The following is a 27,952-nucleotide window of genomic DNA, read 5'->3' as shown; positions in this document are numbered from 1 at the left end:
TGTTTGATTGATTGATTTGAGCTTCTCGTGAAGTCCGGAGAAGTGGACGCGCGTGGAGAAGTGAAGAGGAGGTTCACTGAGGGGTGGTGTTTTTTTTTTTTTTTTAATTCCCCGCACCTTTGTCGAGGCTGAATGTTTGCCTGAACGTGAATGCCTTGAGATTTGGAGAGGAGAAGAGTCAGCTCGCTGAAAGGAGGAGAACAACCTCCTCCGGAGGGGTTCCTTTGTGAAGGGATTTCTCCTCAAGAGGGTCGGACTTTCCACCCGCTTCTTCGGGCAGCGTCTCGCGCGGGAAAGGGGTACCTGCCTCCCGTGCTTTCCCTTTCTTTCTTTCTGTCTCCCTCTCAACCACCACCCCCCGCCGCCGCCGCCGCCGCTGCTCTTTTAATCTGTGTAGAGGAACCGCGTTTTTCAGGCGGTAAATTGCCAAGGAACCGAGGCAGCTTTTGTTTAACCCGCCCCCGCCCCCCACCCCAGCCTGCTGTACAAGGATTTTGTGTGAAAGGGACCGAATTCCTTCTGGCAGACGCTGTTTAAAAAAGGATGCAGGAGGGGATGCTTGAGGCAGGGCTTCACTTGTTCTTAGCGTTAACAAACTCCTTATTGCTTTTTTGTGCCTCGAGACTCAGGTTTAAGGAAGGAAGAGTGGAAAGTACCAGAAAAGCAAAGTTAGTGATGATTTTAATTTTGCATTTACAACTTTCTCTCTCTCTCTCTTTTTAATTGCCCAAAAGTGAATGGGGGATCCGGTAGTCATGCAGGCATTCTTCTTACAGAGTTTGATATGAGGGACATAAATGGTGCCATTTTCTACTACTGCTAATTTATATAATGGCCAGGATCCAGTAGTGTTCTTCTCCTGACCTTTGCTACTCCTGCCAGATCCCTTCCTCAGCCTCTGTACATGCTTAAATCTTGCACTGGAGGGCTGGCAGCAGGTTTGTGCCGGATTGCAGTAAGGAGGGTGAAGAAAGTCCTGAATCTCTTTGCACTGGATGTGGAAGTATGCCAGTGAATCTTTACCAGCACATTTGATTTGCAAATTAATTTTATCTCTCTTTATTGCATTGGCCCTTTGCAGAGCACTGTTGTTTCTGGTTTTCCACACCAGAGAACTTGAGGTTCAGAGATAATGGCCGAAAGCTTCAAACCAGATTTGTGGTAGGAGTAGAACTTGGTTCTAGTTTTTGAAGATGCAAGTCCCTCACAGTTTTCGGTTGAGTTTAATTCTGGGCCCCCCTTCCTTCCTTCCTTCCTTCCTTCCTTCCTTCCTTCCTTCCTTCCTTCCTTCCTTCCTTCTGTCTATATTATATATGTCCTTCTGGGTTCTTCCTTTTTTTCACACTGTGGCATGGCCAAGAGGCCAAACTCATGGAGGGACTGTACAGATAAGGGTATGTGTGGTTCTCAGTATTCTTCCTAGAGTTCTGTGAGGCAAATCTATTGGGCACATGGAACAATAGGTGAAGCATTTCAGTCCAGTTAAGTGTCTCACAAACTTTAATCCCTAGAAGAAAAGAGACTCTGGGATTAGATTTATATAGAGACATCACCCTGTGACATTGAGGTCCTTATTTCTAATGTCTAAAGTGAGGAAGTGGTGTCCATGTATTTCTTTGGTAAGAGAATGCACTCTGTATCCTTTCAGAAGCACTTTAATTGTTCTTATCTCATATAATTGAAGACTCTCTTCAGGGTTAAAAAAGAGATCATCCTTGTACCAATAAAGGCCCAGTTTGTCTCTACAGAACACACTTATGATGTACTTATGTTTAGAAAATGGTAAATGCTGTTATTAAATAAATGTGTAGGCAGAACAGCAGTAGCCCAACAAAAGAAAAGATAAGAACTGAGCTTTTCATAGAGACCTGTAGACAGGAATAAAATATTGTATATCAGAGTGGGCGATGACACCAAATATTTACATTAATGCAGTCCAAAAGAAAGCAAGTGTAACACATAAATGAATTGTTCCTTTAAAGATAACTACAGCAATAATGATTCCCCCACCCACCCATTACTGGTCTTCTATTTTTGAGCAGTGGAAGGGAAATCAATGAACCAAATGTTTTCACATGATATCTTTCAATTCTATTTCATTAAAAAGCATTACATTAATGACAGAATGTGCAAAAGCAGTTTAATCGTTGTGTTCGTGTGTGTTTAAAAATTGGATTTAATTCTGCTAATTGTCAAATAAAGCTTGAAATAGAAATACGTTGATAGGTTTTTCTCTGATTTCATTTGCATGCTCTATTTGCTGACTTCACTGACATTGGCATTTTTATAAAGCTAAACAATGTAGTAATCTTTGTTAAGGAACTGATGCCTATTGTGCACAAGGGAGGACATGGGACAACTATTTTTATAGGATTTTAATAGGTTATTCTTTTATAATCTTGGCTGTATATTTGGAAAAATAACACTATTCTCAGGTTTCTGTTCTCACAGGACAAAATTGCAGAAATAATTGCGATATTTCTGCTGTGTGCTCAACTCATTTGACATTACTGTACCTTGAAATGCTTGCCTGAGGCACATTAACACAATACTGACCTACCACTGGGGTTAACATTGGAATGACTTTTTGCTGTAGGTATGACACTGGGACTTGAGATATCATTGAATAGTAAAGAATCACAGGAGAGAAAGAGTTCAGTGGGAAAGGAACAAAAACTAGTGATCAGCCATTATGTTTCATTGCTCAAAACTAAACTATCATAACTGTGCTTACAGCTTAATCATATTTCCTGAACTCATAATCTCCATTACACACCTGAAGTTATTTACTGGAGTTTGTGTATATTAATGACAATATAAAAGAATAACTGATAAAATCAGATCACATTTGGAATATACAGTAAAGAGTGCTTTTAATTGTATCGAGCAGTTTGCAATTTGTTTTGCTTTTTGAAGAGCAGATATACAAATATTTAAGCATCTCATCCGAAAAGGTTTCCTGAAACTCCCAGCTGTCAAGCAAGGAGAGACGGTAGTCCCAGGATGTTTAAATGGATAAAAGGAGTGCGAGATTGTCCACAAAAATATCCTCAGAGACAGATTCTACATAAGCATAATTTCAGTGCCCCTGAAGAAGGCTAAAAGTGCAAGAGCTGAAACACGTTGGCTTTATCTTTGAATAAAGTATTGATACCCATTTTACAAAGGGACGTGTTGGCACTGTGGGTTAAACCACAGAAGAATCTGTGCTGCAAGGTTGGAAGACCAGCAGTCATAAGATCAAATCCACACAATGGATTGAGCTCCCGTGGATTGTCCCAGCTCCTGCCAACCTAGCAGTTCGAAAGCATGCAAATGTGAGTAGATAAACAGGTACCCCCATGTTGGGAAGGTAACAGCATTCCGTGTCTAGTCACTCTGGCCACGTGACCACAGAAACTGTCTTCGGACAAACGTTGGCTCTATGACTTGGAAACGCGGTGAGTACCGCCCCCTAGAATCAGATGCAACTGGACTAAATGTCAAGGGGAACATTTACCTTTTACCTTACCCATTTTATATCCTGGGACTACCATCTCTTCTTGCTTGACAGCTTCAGTGGATGTACCGGTCCTTTTTTTTCTTGTTTCTGAAACTCCCACCCATACCTTGTTTGGGGTGAGGATGGAGGCACAATTAAAGATTTAAATCTGCTTCAAAGCTTGGCTACTTTCATTCTTGGCATGGAGCACCCAAAGAAAGTAAGAACTCTCAGAGGGGATGGTGACTTTGCATGGTTTGCCTTTTCTAGACTGAGGAAACCCACTGAGAATAATCTTTTTGAAAGGAATCAAAATGTTGTAGGCAGCTCTTCTTCTTCTTCTTCTTCTTCTTCTTCTTCTTCTTCTTCTTCTTCTTCTTCTTCTTCTTCTTCTTATTATTATTATTATTATTATTATTATTATTATTATTATTATTATTATTATTATTATTATTATTATTATTATTATTATTATTATTACATTCAAAAACAGCTTGTCATCTGACATGAGGCAGGGTTGGGGAAGTGGGGAGTCTGCTATTCTGAAAAACATGAAACTGAAACTCCCTTGGGCTTGCATAACTAGTTGTGTATATTTTAGGATCGTAGACTATCTCTGATAAGAGAAAACAAAGAAGACTGTACAAAAAATAACAAAATAGCAGGATGTATCTCAAAATATGAGCATAGTTTTGTTGACCTTTGCATGAAAATCAGTCCATGCATTCACGCCAAAATACTTCAAAATGTCTCAAAACTTTATTTTCTTGAGAAGGCACGTGGCTGAGTCCTTTGTCACAGCGTTCTTATATCACTTTCAGGTTCATCTTTTAACTTTGATATATAAGCAAATGGAAACAACTGCTTGCTATGGTGGACAGTAATGGTCGCAAATAAGCAGAAATAATTACAACAAGTATAATTTAATTATTGTTCACTTGATAATTATCAGGTGGAACAGAGGGCAACTCCCATTCCCTCAACTAGCTGTATTGAGTTGATTGTCTGTCTTTTCATGTATGACATGCATGAGGACCTTGGAGAAAGAAGAGTTACTGATGATGCACAGTGGACCTTTGTGCAAATATTGATTTCTAAGAATGTACACTGCCCCAGAGAAAAGTTGCAAAATGGATTGAATCAAGAGTAATTGTTAATATTTGGAAGTGCTGTAGGAGAAGGAGATTGATAGCTGAACCACCAATGAAACCCCAGAGTTCTCATGGACAGTCCAACCACTGGGACTCTGGAGAGGGCTTAGAGTGACATCATGGATCTCCTTTTAATTTCCTGTAGTTGCTTGGGCAAGATTTTGGAGGGGAAGTCCTATGTTGTTTTTAGGCTAGCTGTTGCATTCAAGGATTTCCTTTCTTTTTAAAAATTAATCATCTTACACTTATGCATTGCACTGTAAGGATTCGGAGGAAGTGTGGATGAATTATATCTTGTGTTGGTTTTCATAGGATATGTCACAATAATGTTAGGGACAATCTGCCCCCTTTCTATATTTGGCCATCTTTCATTCTTGTTGGCAAACTGAAAAAATGCCAGTGCCTGCTGATCTGTTGGCACAAGTAAGAAGGACTGGGTGCTTCTCAATTCAACTGAGCCTTTATGTTCATGTTAGATCTTAGGTGCATTAATTTTTTGTATGCTATCTTGGTATATTTCTGGAAGCTAGGTTACCAACTGGAAGAATCACTGCTGCCACTTGGCCATTTTGGAGTGGTCTGGCTAGTTACTCATTTCCTGATGCATACTACTGTGGAAACAAACACACACACACACACACACACACACACACACACGTGCGCACACACGTACACACAAATGCATAAGTGTCTGAAATGTAAATATACAATCCTCTATATAAGGTCTAGCACATTCCCAAATTGGTCCTTCATATTACCCCCACCCCTGTGCCCCTTTGTATTCCCCATTCTCAGTTGTTTTGTTTCTCCTAAAGTGCTGATCAGGAAACCTAAGAAATACTTGCACAAACTGAAGAATTAATTCAGTTCAGGCCACCTCCCTAACAGCTGAGAGTGGATTGGTCCCAATCTTATGACAAGTTCTTGGATACAGTTTGTGTCAGGAGGTACTAGCACACCCTACTCTTTTGTATACACATAGGGACACCATAGGCAATCAAGTCAATACACATATGTTGTGGGGTGGCTCTTTCGTGATCTATGTAATAATCATATGGACAGTGGCTTATTTGCTATCATTACAGCCTGTAGTCTGGCTAATATTTATTTTTTGCTCATTTCAAAAGTGTATCTTGTATAATTTAAGAAATGATATTTCATTACTGTGCACTGTGTTGAGGAGTGAGGCCATAGTGACTTACCAGACAGTTCTCTTCTGCAGTTAAATGCTAAGCTGAATAAAACTCTTCTTTTAAAAAAATTGGAAATAGTTTTTCATCATCTTGATATTATACACTTGGAGACTACTTGTAGAAATAAACAGGATCAAAATTAAAGAAGGGGAACAGAAGCCTGATATTCCTTTCTGTGGAACCATATGGAGTATGAGTTGGATACATATTTTTGAACTAGTTTGCATTCTCTTCAAAGTACTTAGGGGATAGTAAAGGCAAATGCATGCATTTCCAGAAAACTGAATTCAAATTTTGTAATAAAAAAACTAAACTAAACACACAAGTACAAAATATATGGTTAACAACCCATTCCCCATGTGTTAGGGAAGACAAGGTAGAGTTCAAGAACATTTTTAATATTCTGTTGGAATAATGCAGAATAAATCCAGTTGCTGCTCTAGATGGCAAAAGCAATTGTAATAACAAGGTGTGTCATAGAAAAGTGAAGTTGGAAGGGCCTTACAAGGCCATCAAGTCTAACCCCCCGTTCAATGCAGGAAAACAGCTAGTTTGTTTGCCTACATGCCAGACTTGCAATCATTTACCCCATGCCTGGTATAATTAAGGATAGTGGGCTTCAGTATATTTTACTTTTAGGACACTGGATTGCTTTGGCACTTACTTTGTTTTACACGAAAATATGTTCACTAGATCATTGGAATGCATTTCAATTAAATAACTCATCTATGTTCCTGTTTAATCTAATACATTTTGATGCCTGAGATGGAGCAACATGCAGTGCCCATCCCCTGGTCAAAACATATACAGTAGTTGAAATCCTGTTGCTTAGTGTAAGAAAATTCACAATATTCAGCCCATTCCTGGCTGTGTACGAAAGTCTCTGCCACAATTCTTTGGGGTGCACCTGGATGCTGGGTTAGTACAATTGTGGCAGAGTCTCTTTTTATGCTGGATAGGAACAGACAATAGTACTAATCTTCTTATGCTAAGCCACAGGATTTCAGCCATCTTATTTAAGGTACTTGAAGAAGATCCCACAAGCTACTTTTCTTGGAAGTGAAAAATATAGTAACCAAAATCCTGTTGCATAGTTATGCCCGAGGAAGGCAGCAGAGTAACTTTCAGTAGATTTCCCAGTGGCAAATAGCAAATCCTCATTTTGAATTTTTGATGCATGCCTACTCAATAGCTTGGCACACACCCAAAAGTCCAAATAGAGATATATTAATTGCCAGTGAGAAGCCGCTGCAAGCTATGCCTTTTGGCCTCCACAAACATAACTAAGCAGCAGGATTTTGCAAAAAGTGGCAGAAATCAAATTGCTATCTTGATCTTCATCTGGCTTTCTTTCTGCTACTGGAGATTCCAGTAGTTGCATGCATGGTGAATGTGGTCTTCAATTTAGTCTGAATTTAATAGAAGCTATTCAATGTGTTGAATCCTAGGCCACAAATAGAATGGGAGCTATCCATGGTACTGAATGTACCTCAAATACATTCAGAAGTATGGATATCTCCTTTAAGGTTCAAACTAAAACCTAGAGTGGATATAAGCCATCCTACTCACCTACAAAAGTGGAGTCACCAGTCTGCAGTGTTTCCCTCTAGGTTAAAAAAAAGGTTGGCAAACTTAGAGGATTGCACAGGATTGCTCTTTAGACACAGGAGGAGGTATCTCTTGTAATGTGTGTGTGTATACTATAGATGGCTACTCATAAAGGAGAATGAAAGAGGCCCTGCATGGAAGTGTCCATGCCTTTCAGATTCAGATTTGGACAAAAGTGAGGTTTAAGCAAGCCTTCTCAGGTTTTTTTTGTTCTCTTCAGACTTCTGTGGCTTCAGTAGCATGCAGTAGCTCCTACTGGGTTCAACTGTTTTGCTAGTGGCAGTTCTTTCTGAACAAGGACAATTGTCCATGTTGATCAGACGTAATCTTCCAGCTGCATTACTGCACTGCCATCTGTATTCAATTATTAATTAGTGTAATTCTCTGACTCTCACCCATAAAACAAGACTCAAGGTGTCTAACAATGGAATTAATAAAACAACTATGAGTTAAAAACATGGAGCAGATTAATTAAACCAATAACTTTAAAGGAAATTACAAACAAATAAAATATTTATGCAAGACAGCATTCTGGACAATGATTTAAAAGCTTCAATTGATTCAGATAACGGCCACCAGAACTTTGAATGGGTTTGCCAAATGTATGCATATTATGTTAGTTTTAAAATTATTTTTACAAATTAATTTCATTTTGTTTCTTGATTTCTCAAGGTGACTTGTTAAAAGTTACCAGTTCCTCATTGTTACAAGTGCAAAATATTATTTTTAGTTACGTTTGTTGATTTTTATATAGTTTCAGTAGTTGTGAGCCACCTTGGGTCCCCTGTAGGGAGATAAACAGCAAACAAACAAACAAACAAAAAATTCAAATACTTATAATGCACCTAAAAATACCAAAAAAAAAAAAAAAAAGCCTAATGACCCCTTAAAGCAGGGGTCTCAAACATGCAGCCCGCAGGCCATTTGGGGCCCGTCAGACTATACTTTTTCCCCCCCACCTTGCCTCCCCCCGAAATGCCCAGCGTCCTCTGCTGTCAAGAGTCAAAAAAAGCCTCACCTTGCTCTCTGGCCCTCCCCCAAGACAGTGTCTCTTGTACCCTCCATCTGGAACTGCAGCCTGCAAGCCAGCCCGCCTGTCTGCCGGCTGGCAGGCTGCAGTTCCGGATAGAGGGTGCAAGAGGCACTGTATTCTGAGAGAGCTGGTGAGCGAGGCATGCTCCCGACCCATCCTCAAAGAGCACCTCCAAGCTGCCAACAGCAGCTGCTGCCGCTGCCACCTCTTCCAGGGAAGCGGCTCTCTGGCTCTCTTTCTCTCTCAGCACCCCCAGCACCAGCCCAGCCAGTGGCCACCTCAGCACCCGGCAGTGCTTCTTCCTCTTCCTCTTCGTCCTGCTTCAGCCACCTCAGCTCTGGAGGCTGCCTGGGCTCGTCTCGCAAAGTTTGCTCCTCTGTTGTGGTGGGGTTAGCTGCTGCCACAAAAAATGATTACTAAAATCCTGTCGTTTTGCAGAGCTGGTGACAATAGGCCCATTGAACCAGCATAGACAACTAGAATAGCGCCATTGAAATCAATGAGGATTTGGTGGGTCAACTTTTCCATAAATTCATTGATTTAAATAGCCTTCTTTAGTTGCAATTTTTAGTGCTAATCAACAAGATAGCAACCAATGTGTTACAGATAATGTTGTTACTTGTAACATGTGACTTCTAAGCACTGGTCCCAGAGTAGTGAGTAGAGTGCAAGAGAAGGTTGTGAGTTCAAACCCCAGTCAGCAATGAATCTCATCAGGTGATTTTGAGCCAGTTACTCTGTTTTTAGCTGAACCAACATCACAGGGTGCTTATTGTGATCATAAAATAGTGCACACCCTTCTTGGAACTGTAGAAGAATGTAATAGAAATGTGACAACATGATTACAAATATATCAGAAGGCCCACCCAAGCATACTGGTTGCCTAGCACTTCTCTTATTATAAATTTAGCTGGGTAGACATCTCATTTTCTGCTGTAATGCTTGTGTCTAAGTCTCATATTTTTTCCCAATGAACATATGTAGATTTCATAGACAAGTGATATATTTGTCCAGTGGATTCCTCTCCCCCCCCCATTCCTGGACTGAGATTACTTAATAACTTAGCAACAGTTATGAAATAAAGTGTTGAGGTAAATTGGACATCAAACAGTAATTGCATTATACCATGTAATAGACTCAAGCACATTAAATCATAGTCCCTTAATGCATTTATACCTTAGGATCTTCATAATTGGCATATAAATATGCATGAGGTTAAGGAAAAGTAGAGGAATATGGTGGTTAGATGGGTTTCCATGTGGAAATTAGGAGTTAAACAGAAAACTGCTCAGCACTGCAGTATGTTTTTAGAGTGACGGGTAAGTATCATACAAATCAGCCTTCTCCAGCTTCATGTATTGTAGATCCATTGGATTTACAACTGATATCAGCCTTAGCCACCAGTTATGGGGATAGGGGTGATGCAAGTTATGTGAGGACATCACCTTAGAGGAAATCTGAGGACACCACCTTAAATGAAATTAGTGTAAACAGATGACAGAGGGAAGACAATAGATGTTCAGCATCAGAAAGATCACATTTTATTCTAGTGAATAGAGTGATGGACTCTGGAGAACAGGGTTCATATCTTCGCTCAGCCATGGAAACTCACTGGAGGAGTGGAATTGGGAAAACCAAATATCTCACTTTCCTTGAAAGCCCTATTAGGGTCGCTGTAATCAGTTTGTTTATTTGTTTGTTTGTTTAATTTATATATCACTCCAGTAGTGCTGAAGCACTGTTCTGGGCTGCAAAGGATTAAAACAAAGCTTCATGACAAAACACTAAAATATAACACAAATAGCAGTAATGTGGCAAGAGCACTAGGAAAAAAACCCAGTGGCACCAACATTTTATCACAGTTCCAACTTGATGGCACATAACTATACCAGAGGTGGGCAACTTTTGTCCCACCAAAGTTTTTGGCCTGCAGTTCTCACCACCTCCCACAGTAGCTCTTTATGATGGCTAGAAGAGATCAAAGTTGTAGCCTTCTATTGTTCAAGGGCCTTTGTTTTTAGTAGAAGGGCAAAAAATAAATGTCTCAAATAAGTATTAAAGAGCTTCTGTGACTTCTGTTTATCCACACCACATTTCTGGATAAAAAGAAATGTGAAATTAAATCCTGCTTTATGATCCACTGGTAAAACTTGTTAAGAGAATCATGTTATGTGATGTCTTCATGTTTAGCATGATGTCTCCAAGCAGCATCAATGAATGGAGCAGAGTTGGGACAATACAATGAGGTCAGACTGCATTGCCTTTTACCACGTACTACCAGAAAAATGGAGCACGCATGGAATGTCTTTTCGTGAAAACTAAATAATTACCTCAGATAGCATAGTAAACTCAGGCTGTGAAAATGTATTGTAATCACTGCTGCTTAAGGATCTTCTAAGGTCAAAACAGCCTTTTGTGTGTTTTTGTTTTCGGTCCCCCCCTTTTTATTTTTTATTTTGTGTGTGTGTGCTCATAGGTGAAAGCATGATTGTATACCCAAACTCTAATTCAGACATGCTAATAGTTGGTGCTAATGCATATATGACATACAGCAGTGACACAGATTTACATTGTGCTGACTGAAGAGTTGCATTTGGTTTTGAATATGGCACACAATTAAGCCATACTGTGTGTGCATTAGATGCCTACTATTCTGGATTCCCTTCAAATGTTAGCCCGCTCTCATGCAGAGTAAAAATGGTATTAAACACAGACAAAACCCTGAAATTATTCTACATGGTATTGTGAGGGTTTCACTACAGCATTGTCCATTGTTGATAGCTCTTCCTAAGTTTCTTAAATAGACTCTTTACAGTTCAAATGTTGTGTACTTAAGGATGATGCTATCTCTTTTAGTGTAAAGCCTCACAATAATGCATAGCATTTACTTTACATTTTAGATAGAGAGAATAGGATTCTTTTCACTGTTTTCTGTGCTCCTATATCTCCAGTTTAGGAAGCCTGTACATTATAGTAATTTCAAAGGAGAAACAAGTAGTGTTTTAGTGGTAAATGCAGACAGATATGTTAATTAATATCATTAAGCCAGTTCTAGTCCTTTTAAGTCCCTCAGGAGCATATTTTACAAGTTAATGGGTCTTCAATATCCACTCAAGATGAAGCTAGTGAAGACCTGATCTGTTTGTCAGCTTAATTTTTGCCACAGTGACAGGACTTCATGAGGGTTGGCACCCATCATATTCTGCAACCTCTTAAATGACACCAAAACAGTCTGTCAGAAAGGTAACATCTCTGTCAATTGATGACTCTAGTTGACATCTCCTTAGGACACTTACAGTCTGCATGAGCCCCCTCTCCTTGGTTAGAGTAAACATATCATTTGTAACCACCTCACCTGGAACTGTATGAAACACTTAGCAGAGGGTACTGGCCTAGTCCCAAACGAAGTATTTCACTGATGAGGGACCACTGATACAACCTAGTTGCTTCAACAACTTACTTCATTGTAAAGCCAGATAGATACCATTGTTGGGATACAATTTTATTTCCTCTTTTGCTGTGGATTCTTACTACCCTGGTCTACCTATTTCCTTTTAAATAAACTTTCTTCATTAAATCATTGTACTAAGTTAAAGAAAAAAGGCTACCCACAATGCCTGTTGTCATGATGTGCCATCAAATCAATTCTAATTTATGGCTATGCTTTCCAGAGTTTTCAAGGTATAAATTATTAAGAAATAGTTTGCCATTTCCTTTTTCTGGGGGGTGGCCTGGGATTGTGCAGCATTCCCAAGGCTCTGCAGGTTCAACTTTCTCCTAAAAGGCACAATAGAGAATCAAACTTCTGACCTCTGTCCCTGCACCCAGCTACTCAACTCATTGAGCTATCCATCAAGCAACCCATGTCACCTAGACTACCTGAATTTGTCTTAGCATTTACTGTAAGTCACAATAAGGAAGGAGCTGAGAAGAACAAGACCAATCCTGAATAACTTTACAGAGTACCAGAAAAAAGGCTTAGCTTCTGCCTGAGTGCACAGAGCAGGTGATGGCCACCTGCTATCAAGAGATGCAGTGGTAAAAGTGATAGTCAAGGAAACTTACCCTGAAGGGTTGGCACTGAACATGCCACACACATTGCAGTGTTATTTGCAAACACCAGATTTTTTTCCCCCGATAGGGATTGCTCATAATACTATACCAGAAAGTCTATTTACACTCCAGTTGTTATGAAAGTTCCAGATTGGCCGGGTGATAATAGGAGAGCTTGGAGGAAGGGGGGGTATAACACCATTGTCTCTGTTAGTTAAACTCCTGGCTAGAGATGAGTATGAATCAGAAAATTAGTGATTTGTTTTGATTTGTGATTGATCAAGGTTGACGAATCGCAATTATGAATTAACATTTTTTTCTGATGAATTGATTTGTCAATTCATTTTTTAATTTAAAATCCTATAAAATGCCCCTCCCAAGCATCTAGAGACACCAAATCTGGAGGGAGGCTTCCCCTAACACTCCTCTACAAGCTGTACAAGTTTGGTGAAGTTTGGGTTTTGGATGTCCAAGTTATATACCCACAAGGAGGGTTCCCCCAGGAAAGTGCCTTTAACAACTGGCTTGGAGAAACCCAATCTTCACCAAGTAAATCAATGAATCAGAAGTCACTAAAAATTCATTGATCCATTGACCATTGATTCATATGAATACTAATTGATGAATTAGCTATTTTTGAATGAATTTGGTGATTTGTTTTTTAGTTCATGCCCATCTCTACTCCTGGCAGTTTGATTATGCAATTCTTGACTCTCCTACATCATAGGCATATCAAGAAGCCTCAAATGGGGCTAACATTAATGCTGAAAGTTTTTATAAAGTGAAAAGGAGAAAATGCAATACTGTACATAATCTTAGACCTGCAGAGCTGGATCTTATGGATCATCAAGTCCAACTCCTTTCAAGGAGACACAGTGGGGAATCAAACTCCCTCCCATACCTAAATCATTGAGCTAGAAGTTCCTCCTTTGGCAAAAATACTAGAGAATGTCCAGGGAAACAAAACTAATGCCAATAATACTGATCAAATTCTGAGGAGTGGAGTTTCACTCCCTATATTAAGCACACATATAAGGAAGGTTCTCCTGTGGGAAGCAGGTTTCCCTTTTTTGAAGGCTGGTCATCTTTGTTTGTCATGTAACAATTTAATGTGTTCTTATGGACTAGGGAATGTTTCTCCTCACCTTTTCCCTTATACCATTAATCACCATAGAGAACAACAGATGGACAGCCAAGGGAAGGTATTCATTTGTACATGATTACACTCATGTTATAACATGCCAATGCAGCAGTGTGGGCAGCTTTTGATTCACTTTGTAGAACTCCAGGTTCTTCATCATAAGATTTCTCTTCAGAGGAATCTGTCATCCTTTTATCTCTTCTGTTTAGGTCTTTGATGTACTGTTTCCACTTTCTCTTTATTTTTCTCCAGTAAGATAGTGTGTTTTCCTGTTGTCTTTCAGTATTCATAATCTAGGCTTAAATTTCCCTTTGATTTCTTGGATGTTCCAAAAGATATCTCTTGTTTTTCCTCTTTTGTTGTTTCCTTTCCTTTCTTTCCACTGACTAATAGTTCTATTAGTTTCTATGTGGGCAGTCATTGAAAATCTGCATTCAGGATTCCAACACTACTTCTGTCCCTTTTTAATTCTGGTTTTTGCCAGTCCATTAAAATGTTTTCTATCATCCAGCTAAGCTCTTTTCTTTTTACTACAGCAATTATATTTTTGTATTCTTTCCTAATAATATCTCTGGTTCCAATTCACAGCTCTTCCATTCACTATTAGTTGAGTTTAGTAATGCAAATGTGTTCTTTAGATGGACTTTAAGTTCACCAGAAATATTGTTTAAATTACATTCTGGAATTAGGATTCTTTCACTGCCATTGTCTGTGAACAATCATCCACTAGTGTCACCTTCAGCTACGACTGAGGCCCAGTACTGCCCTCCAAAATTTTCTTGCTCCCATTAGTACGTCTCTGATGTGGCCATTACCCTTGGAGAGGGTGGGTGCATCTTAGTTTAGTGTGTCAGCTTTGACCATTCCACCTTGGGTGACCCTGCTAGGAGTTCAGTCTCATAACAGAGTCTAGTCTCTTGATGGCATTGCTCTCGGCTTCTCTGACACACTCAAAATCCCTAACAACATTAAGGTGTGCATCCAAAAAGAGGAGTGTGTGTGCCTAGTGGAATATGAATGCAGCTGTGTAACAAAGAATGAAGTGACACATAAATGCTAATTAGGCCCCCCTCTTTTTAAAATTCTGCCTTTTAAAGGATTTTTTAAAATAATCTCTTGCTTCTCATGGTCCCTCTTAATCCCCTGTGCTTCACTGTCAGCAAATACAGCTGGGAGGAAAATGTCTATGATTTCACCTACTTTGCTCTTATCCTTTTCTAAAGCTTGCTACTGAATTTATAATGAGCACCTGGCATCAAAGCATGCAAAATTGAGTAGGCTCAGGGAGCCCTCTCTTGCCCTCTTCACTCAGAAGTGCATACAAGATCTGGGGGGAAGAGGAGCTGGGAGAGTTGGTTGTTGTCATTGTTTTGGTTTTCTACGTGGTGCTGTTTGGTTTGGTTTTCCTCTCTAAAGCTTCTGCTTCCTTCTGGACGGTCTTAAAGGACTGAAATAACTTTCAAATTGACTTTTGTTCTTTCCACAAAATCTTCCAGAATGTAAATAGAGATTAACTATCATTAAACACACTAAATGCTGCATCTACAGATAATGAATTTCTGGTGTCTTGTGTACAAAGAGTTGAGCAAAGGAGCAGTGTGTAATATTTAGACAGAACACTTGAATCTCTAATGGAGTTATATTCCATTATTGAATCTTATTAACATTATCAGTTTGTTTATAGGTTCTAGGATTAGCAAAATCCCATGTTACTGTTTATTTGTTATTGCTAATTGTGAATTCAGAACACACTTTTTAAAAAGACAATATTCTAAAAAAATTGTGCTGCTCCAACCCTTGAATTTAATTTTATATCCTAGTTTTACTGCAAGGAGAAAGGAGAGGGTTATCTCCAACTTGAAAGTTTTCACATGCCCAATCATTAAGTTGAATAAAAAGTACCTTTACATGCCCAGACAGTGCATTAATGCCTCTTCCCTGGAACATTTCCTTGGCCAATTCCATACACAGAATGCATAAGATGAAATTTGTAAATAAAATGTGACAGGTCATGTAATAAGTTGCCTTTTTTGATAATGAGGGCATAGCAAAATTACATTTGAATGTGAACAAAACCACTTAATTAGTATAAGGAGTAATGTTTTCTAGATATTCTTCAAATTTTCCTTTAAAGGACCATTTTAAGCATTTTTAGAGACATTTTGACAAGATTTTTTCAGATTTTATGTCATTCTCTTCTTTATCTTATTCTATAGATATCATATCTCTCTCTCTTTTTAATTCCATTGCTTACTGCTTTGTTGTTGGTGTTAACTTTGTTGGGGAAGGAAATAACTGGCAGCCCAAATCTTACTCTGTTAATTACAACTGCATAAATTTGATGTCAATATCATGGGAATACTGCTGATAATTAAAGAGTTTCTGCTTCAGTTTCAGGTCTTAGCTGATTCGTGCTTAATGAGGCTGATTGTGGGAAAGCCAGGAGAGCAACAGGATTGAAGGAAAAACTCTTTAATTACTGGCACTTTCACCAGGGACATCATCATTCTTATGCAAGGGTGACTTACATAACAGATTTTAGTCTTCATTGTTTTTAATTTTGCAACAACAAAAATAAAAAACAAAAAAAGTGAGCAATGGAATGTAAAAGAAAACGATATTTTTATAATAGTGTTATGAATAATGGATTTTTACAATGTAATTAGTTACTATTACACTGTAATATTGTACTGTACAACTAATGAAAACAATTTATTTTCAAAAAATAGCTTTCAAGATTCTGCCTTTGATATGATCCCATTAGTTGGCTCTTCCTTTCACGTAGTACACTTAACGTTTACGTTGGAGCTGTGCTGTAATGCCTGCATTCCAAATCTGCTCAGTGTAAATCTTCATTCAGTCTTCCTTTCACACTTCTGCAACACAAGGACTGTGTGGAAAATCTCCTGTGTGGGCCAGGCAGAACCCCAGGAAGCTTATATGCAGCCTGTGCACAGTTTGTTACCTGACCCAAATGGTTTTATATAAGGCGCACTGCTCTCCTTGCTTTTTGCCGTGGTGTGTTTTGTATTTGATAGGCACTCTTCTGGGTTCCCCTGAAAGAGAATACAAATGACAGCCCATTCACTCTGTGAAGTAAGAGTAATATTAAATGCAGACAAAAAGGCCTAATGATTCCACATGCTACTGTGAGGGTTTTCACTGCAGCATTGTCTATTGTTCATAACTAGTCTTTAGTATTTTGAATGGAATACCGTATCTTTACTATTCAAGTCTTATGTACTTGAGGGTAATACTATCTGCTTGAGAGTAAATCCACACAATAATGCTTAGCATTTATATCACATTTTTCCTCAGTGTTCAAAGCAATTTGCACACATTATATCAATCATCCTTCCAGTATTCCTCTTACATTGTGCAACTGAGCCTTGAATTTAAAAAAAAAAACATGAATTGAATGATACTCTTCTACAAGTCCCAGAAGTGCCTTTCAGAAAGACATAGTCCCTCAATTTCACTACTCTCATTTGGAGTGTGAGGATAATGAGTTTACAGGATGGTCGTAAGGATTATAATAATAGCATATGGGACGCTCTTTACCATATCAAAGCATTCTACAAAAGCACTAAAACAAGACTGTGCCTTTATGTTAGGGCTGACATTTATACTTTTGGCTTCTCGAGTCATAGTTCATATATTTATAACACAGTCTAATGCATGTTTACTCAACAGTAAGCCCCATAATGAAGAAACTCTCTAGTAAGTGTATTTAGAATTAAAGCAATCCTAAACACACTTACTGGGAATAAGACCATTAAATATAGTGGAACTTACAGTATGAATAAATAACTGTATGATTGTATTCTTATCTTTGCTATACTATACTATCTCCATCCATGTGTTCACAGTCATTTACTTTACTTTTATTGAATTTATACCCTGCCCCTCTAGACAAAGTCTAGTCGGGACGGCTTACATGAGTAAAAAAACACAATAAAATAACATACATAATAAAACCTACTAACTAACAAACTAATGTCTATATACATTGTCAAGATGGGATTGTTAAGAAACAGAAAATCTAGTCATTGACTAGATCTCTCAAGACTTAACATGTTACCTATGTGAATCAACTGGAATATATCATACAAATTTTCAATTTCCATGGACTCCACTCTATTATTTTCCCAAAGCACAGTACAAACCTTGACTGATGTCTTGGTCTGCCATACCCACTTATAAACTAATCTGTGTGAGAGTTTAATTATAGGCCTGACTTTTCATGGTAAGAAGCAGTCTTCTTTAATTGCATGCTTTATAAAAACTGGTGATTGTAGAGTTGAATAATAATGTAGGCTAAAAGCACTGGAGTTTTCTTTAAGGTACAGGGCTACAATTTAGATATCTGAAACATGAGTCAGTTTTGTTTATATTGTTTGTGATTATCTCCTGTGCTCAAAAGCACTCTGTGTGCATAATACTGCATTATTGAAGTGAGAGATTAATATTCATTTTTAATAAAGAATATGTGGCTGTCCAAAACAACAAAATGTGCAGAAGAGGAACAGGAGTTTGAGAATAATCCAAAAATAATGGTCAGTAGTGTATGTCAGGTGGAGCTGGGAAATGCATCTTATTTTAAAATATTCACAAAATTTATCTGAGATTGTAAATACTCAGAGATGAATGTTGTCATTCAGAAAATACTGGATACGTTTCAAGAAGGGTACATAGTGACATCTCATTCTCCCAAAGTTTAGAGAACCGTTGAGTGCATGAATGGAGAGAAACAATGTATGGAAGTTGAAGGATAAATTGGGAGATGCAGAAAACAAGAGAATTCATATGCTTCTACTGAGAAAAGAGAGCTGTATTTTAGGGATAATAGCCACAAGGGTTGAGTAGAAAAGCTACTTGAAAACTGTTTCCAAAGGGATGAAAGTGTTAATGACTTGTGTTAATAATATAATTGTCACAATCAGGTATTTCCATATTTAATTTCTCTCTGATCTCACTGGCCATAATTTGTTTGTTTGTTTTCTTTCTGTGTTGCCTTTCTCCCACTATAGGGACCAATGGCAGCTCACAAACAGTTAAAAACAGTTAATAATATTTAGAAGAATAGCAATTTAGAAACTTTTTGAAAATACTTTTAAAACATACAATAGAAGCAATAAGTGCACAGCATTCCACCTTTCTTCTCTACAATTTAATTGCTGAAAGCTCTCCTAGGTCTTTTCCTGTCTTTAGAAGATAACAGAAATGGGGGCAAACTGGCCTTCCAAGGGAAGGCATTTCACCATCTGAGAGCAGGCACTGAGTCCTTACCAAATATGCCTAAGAAAACAGCATGATCAGGAAAAGGGCCTGACTCCGACATGGTGTACTATTTGTCTACCCGGAATACTGGCTAGCATTTAATGTTTCTCCTGCAGTGAACTGTAGTCCTTGAAGCCCAAGCTTGGTAAATGTGTTAGTCTTTAGTGCCACAAGAATTTTTGAAAAACAGTTCATATTGTGCTGGAGACAAGTAAGTAACCTGCTGTAATCAGCTGCTGCCATTTGCAGAATTAAACTGTCAGTGCTTGAAATCCAGTAATGAAAGTTAAGCCTTTAAAGTTTGATGATATAATGAGCTGTAGCTGTATTTTAGTGATTAAATGTTGCCTCCTCCACTGCTCCCTTAAGATCTCTTTATTCCTCTGGAGGTTTTTGTGGGGACAACAGGATGGGGACAGGAAAATTGTCTGAAAATTGCTACTGCTGGTTTCTGTAGCCATGGTGGGACCTGTGGCAGCAATTTTCAGACATTAAAGTCTCCCTCCCACCCCATGACTCCCCAAGGCTTCCCCAGGACCAAGGAAAATCTTTGGGAGAATCAAAAACATTTAATTACCAAAAGACAGTTGTGGCTCATGACATCATCAGACTTGCATGGCTTTACTTTGCATTACTGGGTTTCAGCCTATTCCCTGACTTTGGAAACATTGGTAAAGCATGTTAATATTAGCATATTTTTAAAAAGTAATTACATCATTATATTTATTTATTTATTTATTTATTTATTTATTTATTTATTTATTTATTTATTTATTATATATAATAGAGAGAGAGAGAGTTGGTCATCTATCTATCTATCTATCTATCTATCTATCTATCTATCTATCTATCTATCTATCTATCTATCTATCTATCTATCTAGATATAGATATAGATATAGATATAGATATAGATATAGATATAGATATAGATATAGATATAGATATAGATATAGATATAGATATAGATAGTTGGTCCAACTTGTGATATATTGCACTGTGTGATCACATCCTATGGCTCATTTGGAATATATATATCCTATGGCTATACTGTATATATTCCAAATGAGCAATAAGATGTGATCACACAGTGCAATAGATCACCGTGCAGTAGATCACAAGCTATGATCATTGCTATTTCCCAATGATCACACAACGTACAGGGGACTGTACTCCAGCCTGACTCTGATCTGTGCCAAAATGGACCTTTTTGTTCCAACTGTAGAGCTACTACTTTTTGGAGTGGGTTGGAGTGATTTCCCTGGCAGATGGAGGGGTTGGTCTGTTTTTTGATGCAATCAGGAATGTGTTTTTCATCCTTTCTGATTGTGCCTCCAAAATTGCTGTTTAAGGCTGCACATCCAGACTTCTGTTTCAAGTCTTGAAGAACTGTTGCCTGTAATTGTATGGTCTGACTTGGCATAGCACACTTTCGTATGTGTTCTTTGGCAGTGAATTTGTGGCTTCAACTCTCCTCTTCCATTAACCTTGTAGGTTTGAAATCAGCATTATTTTCCTTCTAGCATTTTTCAGGAGGTATGAAAGGTCAGTTTTGTCATTTGAGTAGCATTTTGCCACAGAAGTATTAGAAAGAGGGAAGGATTGCCAAGAGGTAATTCATCTACTTCAGAAACCAGTTATGGAATTTTACATGCAGCTGTGTCTGGTTAGTTTAATTCTTCAAAATTGTCCACCCTCAGAGAAAGGCTGCTTGGAAGTTAAACAGCTGTGTTGTGCTTCATGTATCTATTATGAAACAGCTTTTGTTGTTTAGTTGTTAAGTCATGTCCGACTCTTCGTGACCCCATGGACCAGAGCACGCCAGGCCCTCCTATCTTCCACTTCTTCCCAGAGTTGGGTCAAATTCATGTTGGTAGCGTTGATGACACTGTCCAACCATCTCGTCCTCTGAAACAGCTAGTGGCAACTAATTATCTATAGCACTTTATGCTCAAAGGTGTCTGTATAACACCACTATTTTTATTACCCTCTCTGAAAATTATATATGTATGGATGCCTGTATGTGTCTTTGGTGAAAAATAGGTTATAATTCATAGGCAATAACTATTTAACTCTTACAGAAATTGAAATATAAGCCTTTGCCCTGGCCCTCAGGAAGCCTGCGCGCGCGCACTTTAAAAAAATCATGAATAAAGTAAAGGATGGACACTGTCTCTGGCTTATAACCTTAATATTTTGGGGAAGCTAATCATTTTCACAGCATTCAAAGTTGACCTTTGAAACATGTGTTATACTATTGCCAAGAATAACTTAAGGATAAATTCACAAGAGGTTTTTCACCATGTTTGTCTCCCTGGACTGGAAAGCTAGCTAATGATCCTTTTTTGTCATGAGATCTGTTGGGTTCTGACATGTTTCTTTTTCTGTGTTCACAATCAATTAGCTACTATAGAATGGATCAGTCTTGTTCTCTCTTGTTTCTGAATGTAACTGTAATTAAAAATGAAGATGATTATTGATTTTTTTTTATGCATCTGTTCTTGAAAGCATTTTTTATAAATGTATTTTATCACAAGTGTCAATTTTTAAACATATTTAGATTTTTTTAAAGCCAGGATCTACATTAGGAAATTTAGAGAAGTGCAAAATTTAGCCAGTAATTACATCAGTGTAGGAGATGTAGAAGTCCACTTGCATCAGATTTTGCAAAAATTAAATTCAACCACATTCTGTACAATCAACCAGTATTTTTTTCTTCTAAGAGAGGTCCAGTTTTAATTATGCCACCATTTATAGACTGATAGTATTTCTAGTGTGAGTATGTGTACAAATACACAGAGAGAGCGAGAGAGCGAGAGAGAGAGAGAGAGAATACCACTAGGACGGAGATTTTCTTGAGATTTTATTGCTGTTTTATGTATCACTTTTATTGAATAGCTGATACAATGGAATTTTCATATTTTTTAAAATTAAAAAAGAAAAAAGAATCACAAGTCAGTTAGGGCACCTGGTTATGTACACAAACAGAGAAAAGATTGGGGACAGTAAGACTGATATTCCTTGGCAGATTCAGTACAGTGGCTGAAATCTTATTGCATACTGTAGTAAGTCACACAGCAGAAGGCCCATTGATTAGTAAAGATTTGATGAACCAGTTCCTCCTTAAGTTCCATTGATTTAACTGGACCTACTCTCGTTGTAACTTACTTTGGCATAGTAGGTCACAAACTAGATTAGGCCTATCAATGGAATTTACCGAGGAGTTGGCTCACCAAATACCCATTTAGTTAATGGGCCTACTTTTGCACAATTTACTAAAGTAAGCAATAGAATTTCAGGCAACAGTTGAAAAACAAATAAAACCAATCAAGCATCCTAATTAGATTGCAATCTATTATGCTAAAGTAAATTACAACTAGAGTAGGTTCATTTGAATCAGTGGAACTTAGTATAATGTTTTTTTTAAAAATTGTATTAGTTGAATTTTTTTAAAAAAATATGGACAAAAACATGTCAAAGGCAAGATTTTGAACAACTGCCAGGAGTACAGCCAGCCTGTGTATGCTTGGGTCAGCTGCACAATCTTAGGGTACCCTCAGAAAAGGGAAATGGTAAACCACTTCTAAGTATTCTCTGCTTAGAAAATCCTGGAGTCACCATCAATCAGAATTGACTTGACATCAGGTACTTATTATTATGTTGATGTTAATAGAATATAATTAAATATATGCTTCATTTTTTTCTGTTAGTATTTGTAACGGCCTCCCTCTACCTCACAAAGGGGGGTCGCTACGTCACTCTAAATCACTCTTCTTTTCCACTGCCACCAACCATTCCCTCAAATAAGTAGCTTCAGGCCAAAATATGATTCAAAATAAAAACTCAAGTTTATTGGGTACAAATAAAAGGAATGGTAAATCACTTATAATTAAATAATAATTCAATCACTATAATAAAGGCACTAGCATACACAGACTTTCACAATATATCACATAACTCCTAATTCCTCTCTAAACCCTATCCAAGCCCTATCAAAGCCCTATCAGTCCCTATCTAAAATCTCTCACACACATTCACTCCCATTTATACAACAGCTCCACTCCTTATGTCCCACCCTCCGTCACACCATTGGTAGATGACTCACAGCTTTAGCAGTGACGGACAGGTGAGGTCATAGCTGTATGTAACAGCATTGATATTTAAGCATGCTTAATATTGGCTGAATTTTGTTCAGTGTTTGAAATAGTACAGAATGTTCATGAGGAATTCTTGTGTGTTTCTTCTAACTCAGAGATAGTCTTTAGTTGTCTTCAGGTAGAAGGATGCTTAAAAATAAGGTTGGAATTACTTTAGGCCACATTTCTTCTTTGTTTCTTCAAGAAATGTGAGCTAGAGACAAAAAAGAAATATGAATTATAGTATTTCAGGAGTAACGAAAGCAATGGAGTTGCTGCTACAAATGGCTATAAAATGTGTCCAATGAGCAGCTGGAAAGTCTGGAGGGCTTCCTTTTATTTATATAGCTGGTGTCTGGCAGAAATGCACAGATCATTCAAAATCAGCCACTGGAATGTTCAGCAATGAAGGAAACTTTATTATTAACCGTGTTGATACAGCCCCATAGGGGGGAAAGGTCCTCTTTCCTATGGCATTAAACTTAAAGGGGGAAAGGCTTGACTTTCCTGAATTGCTGTTTTGATCTGCTAATGCAGAAAAGTCATTGTGATATAATACAAACAAGGGCTGTCAACCAATGAAAACAAATTTTCATAATTTATCATCCGTGCTTGAGAGTGCAAGATCCCAGGGTTCCCGCTGAAGTCTTAAGGAATAGCTATATTTCTTCAGACCTCCAGGCAGAGGGACAAATGTCAGGATGAGCACCTCTGGAGGAAATGTATTTTTGTTTCTGATGTAGCTTTAAAATCTGGGCACTACCATATTTTTCCATGTACAGTGGTGCCTTGACTTACAAAAACTCTGACCTATGAACATTTTGACTTACGACCAGCCCCGGCTGCAAAATTTTGCTTTGACTTGCAGCCAGAGGTTTGACTTATGAATGGAAAAAGGCAGGGTAGGCTTTGCCCAGGCAGCCTGTGAGCAGGACCTGAGCTCCTCACGAGCAGCATTTCCCCCGCAAAAGACCCCCCCCAACCCAGAGATCCTGATCTTCTGGGCCAGGCCAGGCCAAGCCAGGCCAAACAAGGCAAGATGCCCTCCGCTGCCCACCAAGGGCAGGCAGGCAGGCTGGCAAGGAGCCTCCATGCCACACCATCCTCCCTCCCTTGGCCAGCCATGCCAGTGTCTTATCTTGCGCTCCGCCAGAGAAGGCGAGGCGAGGCAAGCTGGGCAGCCGAGCATCCCCTCCAGCTTTTGTCTTTGCCTCTTCTCCCGGCCCAGTGAGGGCGACATGCTCTGCTCCTGGCCGAAAGGAGCCAGCCCGCCTCCTTGCCTCGGCACGCCCTGCCCATAAGAGTAGGCCCATAAATAAGCAAATGTCTTACTCTGTAAAATTCAAACTGAATGTAATCAGTTATGCAAACAAGCATGGAAACTGAGCTGCAGAGAGACAGTTTGGACCTCCTCCCACTGAGTGTATGATCAGACAGTGGATTTCTGAATTTTGGGTTAGAAAATTGGGGGTTGTCTTGTACATTGGGGCCTTATAGACAGAAAAATATGGTAATTGCTGCTTATTCCATCCTGGTATAAAGTTCCATTGGCTCAGTATTTGTAGCTGTATTACTATGCCTGTGCAGTGTCAGTGCCCCAAAAGAGGAAGGAAGAGATTAGGAAGAGAAGTGGTTGGCACATGGAAGTCATTGTGATGTAATGGAGTGGGGTGACATAATTTGGAGTAAAACTACATAATAGAGATAGCACTTTATTAAAAATAAGAATTCATTAAGTGCTAAGAGATGCTTGTTTGCTATAGCAGAGCTTGTATAGCCTCTTATGTCTTGCAAATTACAGTGGTGCCTCGCTTAACGATAATTGGTTCCCAAAAAATCACTGTTAAGCGATTTCATCGCTAAGCAAAACACGGTTTCCCATAGAAATGCATTGAAAACTGGATAATCCATTCCAATGGGAATGGATTGCCGTCCTTAAGCGAAAATCGCCATAGGAAACATCGCTAAGCGAAACACAGTTCCCCAATTGAAATGCATTGAAACCTATTCAATGCATCTCAATGGGGGGGGGAATTACAACAAATTTAAAAAGAGTCGGAATAAAGTCAGATTAGTTTAACAAAGGGTTTATTAAGTGCACTTATGATTTCAATCATTCTAAACATTTTTGAACATTTAAAAAACAGTCAACATGAGGCTGTCAAAACCATCGTTAAGCGAAACAGTGGGACCCAAACTGTCATCGCTATGCAAAGCATGGTCCCAAACATCGCTATGCGAAAATCGCCCATAGGAACCATCGTTAAACGGAGCCCAAGATCGCTCCAAATAAGTCATCGCTAAGCGATTTCATCGTTAAACGAAGCAATCGCTAAGCGAGGCACCACTGTAGTTTATTTTGGAATTGGTCATCAGGAGGTAAACAAGGCTTCATTTGCCAGTCTAAGTGCTCAGACACAATGTCCATAGTGCATATGATCCTTGCATTTGCAGTAGGGCCAATATGCAACTAAATAAGGGTGTGGGCTCCCCAAGCATGTTTGTAGCCTGCAGCGTTACCCACAGCCCCCATGGTAATAAAAAAAATGGGAGAAACAAAATTGGCAAAAGAAAAAAAGAGTTCACGAGCAGCAGTTTTCTTTCTGGGCCCTGGCAGGGGATTCCCTCTTAGGACATCACTGCCCAAAGCTAAAATAAATAAATAAATCACAAAGGCCTTTTCTGGACACTTCCCCTGACTCTGGGCATGCTTGCACTATGAAAATGAATGAAGGAATAGATTAGGTGTTTTGAAGTAAGTTTAAAGTCATGTGATATTTACATGGTTTTTGGGTCAGTATGTGTATCCTCTTGGTAAACATTTTAATCCATTATTAAACTGTGTTCTATTTTGGTCAAGGGGGGAGCTACACCAGCATTTAGAATGAATAACTGCATTTGAGTCTGTGTCTTGTGCCCATCAGCCCTGTGGCTACCTCTCACAACCACTCGCCGCTGCCGCTGTGGTGTTATTTTAAATCTTTGTTTTATTCCCCCCCAAAAGTGGAATAACACTAGATCAGGGGGATAGAGAAGGAGAGGGAGCAATAGAATCAGCAGCTGGGAAGAGGAAAGGCACACCAGAGAGTGGCAAAGAAAAAAAATTGACCAGAAATATCGACAAAAAGGAAGGCCTTTTTTTTTCATTTTTCATTTTTTAAAAACAAAAAACCCGCACAAGTATAATCAAACAATTCTTGCTAACAAAAACATAAATGATAAATGCAATCATAATTCAAATATATAGTGCAACCCACCACTGTCAGGAATATAAATTTATATTTATCTTTATCAAAACGTTTCATCTTGATTTATATCATGTGCCCTGTCTCTTTCTAAAAACATAATGATTCTTGTGTTGGGGTATAACCTTTATGTTTAGTAAATGCATGTTCATAAAAATGTTCCACATTCCGTTTAAAATTATTTATTTCAATAATCCTTTTCTAACTTTCAATTCACAAGTTAATATGGCTAGATTCCACATCTCTTTATACCATCATTCCAACCTCAATTGATTATTTTCCCAATTCCTTGCAAATATCAGTCTTACTGCTGTTAACATAATAATAGTTAATTTTTTCCCTCTGTCTAATTGATAGTTTCCAAGTATATTTACTAATGCTATCATTGGACATCTTTCTATATCTACTATATGGGATACTATGACATAATTGATATAAGGATTGCATATAAATGAATCTTATAATTTAAGAAAACAAGGCAAAAGGAGCAGACAGAAGAAAATATGTAAGAATTAGAAAGGCTTTTTATAATATCTAAAGACACCAAGATAATGAGGGAGTTGCAAACTAAAAAGAAGAAGTTAGAAAGTATTCAATTAGAAAGAGTACAAAGAAATATGATATATTTGAAAAGAGTATATTGAATTAAATAATGAGTATTCTAAATTATTAGCAAGACTCACTCAGGTAACAAAAAGGAAAAATAGACAATAGGGCAGTTTGAAAATGTAAAGGGTAAATAGGTGTAATAAAAGGTGAGAGAAAGTTGAGGCCTTTCAAGAATTTTTTAAAGGATTATGTTCTAGTAATAAGGTATCTATAGATAAAATTATTGCGTATATACAAAGCAATATTGCTAAAAAAACCCACAAAGATAAAATATGGAAAAAATTGAACAAAAATAACTGAAGGTGAGATAGACAAGATTATACATACATTTAAAATAGGTAAGATGCCAAGATCAGATGGATTAGGCTCAGAATATTAGAAGACATTAAAAAAAAACTCTTACCCAAATTGAAGGATTTATTTAATAGAACATTAATGGGGGAAGAAATGGCAACGTCCTGGAAACATTCAATGCTAATGTTAATTTTGAAACCAGATAAGAAGCCGATGAATATGGGGTCATATAGACCAATTTCACTGATTAATCAGAATGCTAAAATATTTACAGCTATAGTAGCTAAAAGATTGAATGATTTAATTGATAAATACATTGGTCAAGATCATAATGGATTTTTAAAGGGTAGACAAATTGGGGATTTAACGAGAAGGGTATTAAATTAATACAATTAATACAGTAAAAGAAACAAAGATAAAAGCACAAATACTTTCATTGGACATTTTAAGGCCATTTGGTGGAATGGTCAGCTTTAAAATTGTTAATAAAAGAATTGGGTTTTGGTACACACTTTAAACCCCTTCATGGATTGCTGCCTTGTCGTGGTGAAGGGGCTTGAGTAATTCAGAGAAGCTAGGGGCTATGCCATGCAGGGACACCTGAGATGGACAGGTCATCATATCTTTTAGCCTTTTGTTTCTGCTCATGGGGTTTTCTTGTCAAACATACTGGAGTGGCTTGCCAGTTCCTGCTCCAGGTGGATCGTGTTTAGTCAGAACTCTCCACTA

General features: G+C 38.2%; 1 protein-coding gene across 5 annotated transcripts in view; it reads left to right on the top strand.

Moving 5' to 3' along the window:
- Positions 1-27,952, top strand: part of FRMD4A (FERM domain containing 4A) — a 605,541-nt gene that overhangs the window by 151,628 nt on the left and 425,961 nt on the right. The gene's annotated exons all lie outside the window — the stretch shown is intronic.

The sequence above is a fragment of the Pogona vitticeps genome, chromosome 5 (assembly GCF_051106095.1).
Source record: "Pogona vitticeps strain Pit_001003342236 chromosome 5, PviZW2.1, whole genome shotgun sequence".
Taxonomy (NCBI): domain Eukaryota; kingdom Metazoa; phylum Chordata; class Lepidosauria; order Squamata; family Agamidae; genus Pogona; species Pogona vitticeps.
This window is presented reverse-complemented; position numbering and strand designations above follow the sequence as displayed.